We start from the raw sequence: 9,167 nt of genomic DNA on the forward strand, positions 1-9,167 counted from the left end.
GCCTGGCGGGAGCTACGCCACCACCCCACAAACACAAGTGTTGCCATATGGCTGGCGTTATGTTTATGTAACAGTTCGTCTGCACTCTCACGCCTTCCCATATACTGATGAAGTGGCTCGTAACTAACAATATTCCCTTCTGGCGGACGCTTAAATCATGAGTTTCACTGATATTCGACTCGTCTGTTGAATACTTTCGCAAAAGTTTTAAAACAAAGTAATTCAAGTATCTTCTGTATACGTTTTCTTTACAATCGTTACCGAGAGAGCAGCGTAATTACCTATATATCACCAAAGGATCACAAGACAAACGCACAAGATCCCAAGTGCAACTTGATTAAAAAAAAGTATAACGCACGCGGAAAACCTGGCAACTTTCCTCCACCCCCGTCTCCACGCTGGCTCGCCACATAAATACAAGCGGACTCGGAACTGAGCGCTCATTTGCCGAGTGACCGCTAGATAGTTGTCGTTCATATCGCTTGCAGTAGTGCTTCACGTAGAGTTGAACCCCTAGTTTCTAGTATCGTAACTGATACTAGAACTAGTGAACTCTGCTCTAGTGGCCTAAGCCGTAGTGTAAACGTTGTTCATTCATTTGGTTCAGCTTCTGTTTGGTTACGTTGCGTTCAAGTTTTGAAACTGTGTCCCCCCCGCCCCTAACTCGCGGATGAAATTTTGAAATACATAAAAGAAAAAACAAAAACTTGATATCAGAAATAAAAATCATAATCATCAGGAGCTGATCTTAATTCAAATTTACAACAACTCATTACCGTTTATTTCATTTTTTTTTGTTTATATATTTATTTTTTTTCGGTCTCAATTAATCTCTAAGACCAATTTATTATCATTTTTTTTTTTAAACAACCCCCCCCCCCCTTCTCTCCTCCTCTCCACACACTCTTCGAAGACCGTGTCCAAGTTGGAGGAGTAAGCCAGTGAAGAGCAGTTGACGAAGAGATACAGAAGGTGAGTTTACCGACGAGAAAACCCCTGCACAGTCCGTCTCCCTAGTGCACACAGAGGCCAATGGCAGACCCTAACTTGTACTACACCACAAATGCAACCAAGGATAGGGTTCAGGACAAGACGATACATTATTGTGGGAAGAACATCCATATATATATATATATATATATATATATATATATATATATATATATATATATATATATATATATATATATATATATATTAGATATTCCTATGCTATCTATTTATCCTCGTATTTCGATAACAGGCGCAAGAATCTGGTTCTTATGGAGTCTAAAGCCATCGGTGTTGAAAACTTGAATCTTAACGAGACTCGTGTGAGAATCATGCGATCCTGCTGTGCATGAGATTCATCCGGTACTGTCTGCACATGAGAATCATGCCATGTGGTAGTGTGTATAGTATTTCACGTCGATACAATACGTGAGAATCAGCCGATTCCTCGATACAGCACGGGAGAATCAGCCGATTCTGTGGATGAGAATCATTCGATAATACTTTAGTGAATCATCCGACGCCGTAAAAGAGAATCGTCTGATAACGTATATACGAATCATCCGTTCCCGTCCATAAGAATCATCCGGTAGTGTCCGCAAGAATCATCCGAGTGCCGCAAGAATCATCCGATTCTCACCACAAGAATCACCCGATCCTGCAAATCGTGAACTCTCCCTGGTGTACGTGCAACAGAATCATGTCATGTGGTTTAGTCAAAGTCTCGCCGATTTAAATACTGCAACATCAAAGAGGCGAAAAGATTCTTAGGGTTTTCACCAGTAATATATATATATATATATATATATATATATATATATATATATATATATATATATATATATATATATATATATATTACGAAAACTTACGAAATCTCTACCAACTCCCTCAATCATATACTAATGGTGCTAACAATCACTTAAGTCACCACGAAACCGTTGTTAAAACAACCAGGCGTACTAACCAAAGCGTCACAAACAACCAAACACCACCAAGATCGCCACTAACAACCAAAGAAACTCTTTAACAAATTCGTTGCTAACAACAAAGACCGCCCAACAGACTTTCGCCAAGTACTACAAACAGGACCATCGCTAACAAAGCAAACGCTAACAAGCGTGCTAATAACGTTAGACCAGACAGCGATGCGAACCACTACTGTCAACCAGCATCTCACAAACTTACGACAACTAACACAAACTGTCGCTGCAAACGACAGATTAACTGGGAAACTTCTGCTCTCACCACACACTCTAGTCGTCGTCACGAAAACGAGAGGTCAGAAACCATCACAAAATAACCCACAACAGGTTCACAAAAATAGTCACAAACTACTGTAGTATAAAATTCACGAACTATTTCAAACAATCGTAAACTTCAAAACTGTTACTAGTAGCCACATGTTAACTGTGGCCACAGCCGATGACTGCACACTCTCTTAAACTGTGTGAAATAACCCGACTCAAACTATGTGCAGTCATACAACCTGTGCAATAACCATAAACTGTGTGCAATAACCAGAACCTGACAAATTGTGAAATAACGACAAACTCATAAACTGTGTGTAATCACGACGAACTCATAAAATGTGAGAAATACCTACCTACAAACTCAGAAACAATGGGAAACAGCTACAATCTTACACACACTGTGTCATAACTACCAACTCACAATCCTTGCCAGATAACCAGACACTCAAAACTCGAGAGTAATAACAATAAAATCGCGAACTACGTGATAACTACAACTCACAAAAGCAGCTTAAAAACTTAAAAAGAAGAAAAAAAGATCTTGCTAGTAAACGTAAAGACATAAACCACAGTTAACAAAGTCCCAGTCCTCTGCTAACAATCAGAGATGAACAACAGCTAAGGAACACACAGGTACTCGAAGATCTCGGTTAATAACAACACAGCCACAAACCACCAACAGTAACCATTAAATCGTGACCCTTAAGCTAAAAAAGAAAAAAATAACTAGTAAATATTCGTTGACCAAATAACAACAGACCCTTGTTAGCTAACTCCCATCCACAATAGACCCTTGTTAGCCAAATCCCATCCGCAATAGACCCTTGTTAGCCAAATCCCATCCGCAATAGACCCTAATTAGCCAAATCACATCCACAATAGACCCTAGCTAGCCAGATCACATCCATAAATCACTGTTAACAGGCTTAAATCTTGAACCGTCGCCACCAGACTCATAGAAAGTTAGAAAGACAAACTACCTGAGGCAGCCACAAGCAGTTCTTTGACACTAAAGACCCGAGAGAACTTCATAACCCAGCCATCGTACCTGAGGCGTAATTGACGAACTGCAGCGAAAGATCCTCGAACGAATCCACGAACCGCATCTGAAATCGCCGCACGTGAGAGCCAACAAACCCACGACCCCGTCACACAACCTCAAACTCCATATATAATATACGGCAGGTCGCGGTCATCAACACTCACAAACACACAGAGCACATCACAAGCCAAACACACACACACACACGCCCACAAACTGCAGTTACGAAAGACAAACCTACTTACGAGCCATGCTTAATTAACCAAGGCAAACAATATCTAACTACATCATCTTGTCCTTTTTCTTTTCTTTTTGATCCAGGCCGCCGCGCCCGTTAACTTAGGTCGGCAGATTTAAACTGTCTTCATCATATTAACGTTTTTATTAAGTCGGTCCGCTAACTTGATGATGAAATGCGTTTTTTTTTTTTTTTTTTTTTACATACTCAAATACAGAGCAAAGTATGTCAGAAGTAGTTCATCGAAGTGTTACACGTGAAAGATGACTTGATTATTAATTACCAGCGGTAAATGAGGATGGATGTTACTCACATCTTCTGTCGTATTATGAATCTTGTCCTCATGGTTTAGGGAGTGGACGATTGCAGGTCTCCGTGAAGACAGACGTAGTAGCCGTACAACACGTCATCATCCACACCCAAACACCAACGACGAAATGAGGAAATGACTCATTTTCGCACAGTGACAGATGCAGCGCTCGTGGGCTATTAACGAAATAATGATAATCTAATACAAAAAGATAAGACGCCGCGTGTCAATGAGTTTCCTCTGTAGATTGTAAGTTATAGTTATATCTGCTTCTAAACTCACTCTGTGACTGAAGTCCGATTTTCTTTTTCTGCTAAATTGATTCCTGGTGTGAATTAGTTATGTACCTGTTCTACCACAAGTGAGTCATGCAGATTAACATCATTTTACATCTACGTACTTGACTACAGCTTAAATTCCTTCCTGTTCTCATGGATAATCTTTTACCATATCTTTATTCTCACACTTATCTTTCCATCACCTGAACACGACCAGACATCATAATTTCCAAAATATAGGATTTTCTTCAAATTATGAAGCCCTTCAGTCAGTAATATATATAAACAATTTCTCCCAACATCTGAATGGCACAGTAGATCACCGAGGAATCTTTCTCCGATTTTCTCTACATATTTAAACGCCTAACCTTCGCCTTTCCATTAGCTTCTCCTTGCTTCTCTCTTTCTCCCTTTACACCTGCAAATCAACCCAGCACCTCCGAACACCTTCCTTACCCTAATACTCTCCTCATATTCTTGGATTCCCCTCCCTTAATCCCACTTTATAATCTCTTTTGTTCACCCAAGTCTTCCAGAAGCCTTCAGACTCCTTAACCCCATCCTCTCTTTACTATTCAAGATGCTACTCTTCCTTTGGCAGAAAATCCATTTGGTAAAAGAGAAAGAAATGTCCTCAAGAATTCTGACTGTAAATGCATTATGGTTTGGTCCTCAAGTGGTGGTGACCTGTACATTTCAATCCCAACTTTTTATGCGTCATGCGTGGTCCTCGCTCGCCTCACCACCAGATCAACATGAAAATATACATGTGTGACACGATTTCCCCAGTTTGCTACGTTTCCAATATTATGATCAGCGTCTAGAAAATAACTTCTTCCCTTCCCTCACACCACCCCACCCTCAGGGAAGTGCGGTAATGCCGTATATCAAACGACGGCTAGAGAGACAAATAGATATGTAGATAGATAGATAGATAGATAGATAGAGATATAGATAGATAGATAGATAGATAGATAGATAGAGAGAGAGAGAGAGATAGAGAGAGAGAGAGAGAGAGAGAGAGAGAGAGAGAGAGAGAGAGAGAGAGAGAGAGAGAGAGAGAGAGAGAGAATTATTCATGAGCTCCAACAGTCTAGATTCATGTTCTGTTAAACAATTTATCTTGCCCACACCTTTCTTTCAAGACTTGTCCATTAATCATAATATCTATCTATCTATCTATCTATCTATCTATCTATCTATCTATCTATCTATATATATATATATATATATATATATATATATATATATATATATATATATATAGTTATGACAGGAAAACCGGCCAGGTGGGGTCTGTTCCCCAAAACTCCAATAATCGGACATCACTTGGATCTGTCACTAATTTGATCACGTATCACGATCCACATTAGCAATATATTTCTTTGCCTTTATGTTTTACCAGTCATAAGTTTTATTAATGTTATATTCTAACCAACTGGAAAACTTGATTCTAATTTTCAGCATGGAAGCCTTTTCTAGTTTACGAATTTCTTTGTTTTCGTGAGTGGGTTGTGCATACGAATGTGTTCGTGGTTTTCGTGAGAGGGGTTGACGACGAGGATGAGTTCGTCGTTTTCGTGAGGGCTGCTGATGTGGATGAATTCGTTGCTTTCGTGAGATGGTTCGTTGTTTTCGTGAGAGGCTTCATAATGCAAATGAGTTCGGAACGTGCACACTGTGAGCTGAGGGATCGGCGACTTTGCGTCGAGATGCCTCGGTGTGTGTGTTGGCAACAGGAACCTATGCATCTGGTATGAATAGACAACAACACTCTTCATTCCAATGCATATCGGATCGTGGAACACCGCCCGGCACGCAGGAACGGAACGTGGGACAACAAACGACACAGTAGATAGTCTAACCCATTCAGCCAGTGTCTGCACACCACCAACTGAAAACTGATTTTCATTTTACAAGAATCAGATGTAATCTGGCATACATGCACTCATCACGTGCCAGAATCATACGTTCATCAAGTGCGAGTATCATACATGCACTCATTATGTGCCAGCATCATAGGTGAAATCATCCTGGTCCAGCATCATACACAGACTCTGGATGTGTCAGCATCACCAGCATATGCTCAATATGAGCTAGAATCGTTCGTATGCTCTGCCTGTGCCTGCATCATAGGAAGGCTGGGCATACTTCAACATCAATTTCGATTGACCAATTTCTGGAGAAAATCATGCCTTGTAGCAAAATCTGAACGGGTGAATTTTCACAAGCCACAGCAGGGAACCTAGCCAACAAGGGGTGAATCAAGCAGCAGCAAAACTAGGGAAGATACAGCTGGCAACAATACATCAGGTAGACAAGAAGCTGTAACAGTAAACACCTGTAACAGTACACCCACTAATATTTTAGACAGCACCAGCGAAGCCAGCAGAATGTACAGACAGTACCAATGGGGTTAGCAGAAGGTGCAGACGTACCAGTGAAGCCAGCGGAAGAAAAACTAGAAGTGTGTGTAAAGTAATACACAATAATTCATACACCAATCGACCAGTGGGTACAGTGGGCTGTTTGTACTTGTGAAAAATTAGAAATAGAGAACTTAACGTGGAGGTCTGGCACGTAAACAACTTAGCTACAAATAACACCATCCATGGATTTGTGACGAAGTGTTTGTTTGAAGTAATGTATTTGTTCAGCCTGTTTCCACAACGATTCACCTAGTTTCCTTCACATACTCGCGACGTTATAGCCTTAAAAAATATATATATCAACCATCGTAAAAAAGTGGAGAGAATAATATTGTCTCGTCCGAGGCTAGACGAAATCTGCATCATTTTTAGAATGAAAAATTAGGACGATTTATTCATGAATGTCTTCTCAGATCAAGAGTGTCCAAGCCTTTGAAAATTCTTAATTACTTGTATCGATCAGATCGCCACTTGACCTTTTATCTTCAAGGATAAACAAGAGAAGACCGTCTATGTGGTCAGCAAAGGTCTGATTCTCAGTTCGAGAGTGACCTTTTCAGCTCACATTCTGCCCCTTCTTTATCCCATCTACGTCTATCATTTTTTTTTTGTCAAGTATTGTGACAAAAATAGAGCATATATATTCAAGATGGAGGGCACCAGTGCGTCCAGAAAGTCAGGATGTTTTCCCACGACTTGAATTCGAATACTTTAGATACGAGACCAAGAAAGGTGTTTGGATTATTTCTTTTTCTTAGCACATTAGCATCAAGGGATCAAAGATTCGTACACCTACTCACTTATTTGCGTTATGATGCTTAACATAGTAAATGCTTTATCATAAATGACGATTTGTAAAACTGCAAGTGTCTTTATCAATCTATAATTGCCACCCATGAACTCAATCCGCAGGTGAATTTTAAACAACTTACAGCCGTGTGTGTCCACTGATGTGGATTTATCGCAAAATTCAACGTCACTGCAAATTCTGATATCTTACCAGGCCTTCGTATCTCAATTGCAGTATTGCTGCTGTGTGTGTGTGTGTGTGTGTGTGTGTATATATATATATATATATATATATATATATATATATATATATATATATATATATATATATCGATCGATAAGAGAAGAGGCCCTAAGACTGATCCCTGCTGCACTCCACTTGTTGCGTCTCACCATTCTGAGTTTAGACCTTATCATTACTCTTTACTAATGGCCCATCGAAGTAGAGCACAACCTATACTTGGAGTTCTATTTTCAAGTATTAAAGTTTGATGAACGACTTCTACAATCCTATATAAAGGATATCAACCTGTCTACAATCACCATACGATTCCCTTATCGTGAAAAAAGCACAATTATCAGATATGAACGAACGTGCCGAGAGCAAAATTTTGCGACTTTTTAACTTACTGCCGATCTTATAAACGACTCACAATCCTATCTGAGCAATAAGTCACAGCGTTGCTAGTTATGACATATACGGGACAGTCACGGTCCAGTGAGGCTGGAGCAGAGCGTCTCGTCCCCCCATGAGCTGGGGAAAGTAAAGTAGTCGCAATGGCCCCATGGGTAGGGTGGATAGACCTATCCTCTACCAGCTTAAAGGAGGACCACAGGGTCCAGGTGAACGCTCCGGGGACCGCGAAGCACGGCGTGCGCGTCCACCACTTCACCATTTCCTTTTGAGCTCGCAAACCCAGAGGAGTTCACTGTGTCGTGAGATCATCGCATAGGATTTTCTCTTTATTTATGTGGTCAGCTGCTGAGCCATGACATGGCCACCTCTCGACAAAACTATGGAAATTCATCATCGTATAACCACATCCCACATTTTCAATTTCCCCCTAGAAAAAAAAAAAAAAATACAATTTATAAACATGATTATATAGACTTAAATGTTTCGCTTCACTTCCACGACCGACATCATCTGTTTCTCTGTGGAATATGTGTTTGTCTTTCTGCTCCGGCCACACTAAACTACCGAGTGTCTGAACTCTTCCGTTATTACGAACAGCCTCGTTATAATGACCCAGTGGTCTGGTGCTGACTGCGTTCCTCTGTATTCCTTTGTATCTGTATCTCACACAATGCATCTTCTTGTATTAGATGCCACGGAATCAGTGCGAAGAAAACTGACGTGTGTGTGTGTGTGTGTGTGTGTGTGTGTGTGTGTGTGTGTGTGTGTGTGTGTGTGTCTCGTATGGCACTTGATTAATCCCATTCAGATGGTCATCCCATCCGTTTAATAACATGCATTAAGCAATCAGTTGAATATCAGAGATAGTATCCACCTGACTGCATCAAAAGGCACTGATAAATAAATCTTATTAACAATAATAATCACATTACCGCAAAGCTGTTTAATGTCAGTTAGGAGAAATGGAATGACCTTTTCCCAGAGAGTGTGTGGATTCAGAAGCATGAATCACAGTCGCGAGATCAGAGAATAACCTTAATTGTATGAACCACGACGGTGGACCTGGACTGTCAATATGGTGGCAGCAGGAACCATGTCGTCTCAAGGTTCATTAACTTGTGCTGGTGGAACTCGGGTAAACATCGTCACAGGTTCAAATCGTTGTAAGTCAGGAATTCATTCGTTATATATATATATATAT

The 9,167-nt window shown here is 40.4% G+C and overlaps 1 protein-coding gene across 1 annotated transcript in view; it reads left to right on the forward strand.

Annotated features, from left to right (window-relative positions):
* The first annotated feature begins 459 nt into the window (after positions 1 to 459).
* LOC139746517 (uncharacterized) overlaps positions 460 to 9,167 on the forward strand; it is an 867,914-nt gene continuing 859,206 nt past the window's right edge. Inside the window, exon 1 of the mRNA XM_071657834.1 lies at positions 460 to 972. The gene's annotated coding sequence lies outside the window, so the exon portion shown is untranslated. The remainder of the gene's footprint in view (positions 973 to 9,167) is intronic.

This window comes from Panulirus ornatus, chromosome 65 (assembly GCF_036320965.1).
Source record: "Panulirus ornatus isolate Po-2019 chromosome 65, ASM3632096v1, whole genome shotgun sequence".
Taxonomy (NCBI): Eukaryota; Metazoa; Arthropoda; class Malacostraca; order Decapoda; family Palinuridae; genus Panulirus; species Panulirus ornatus.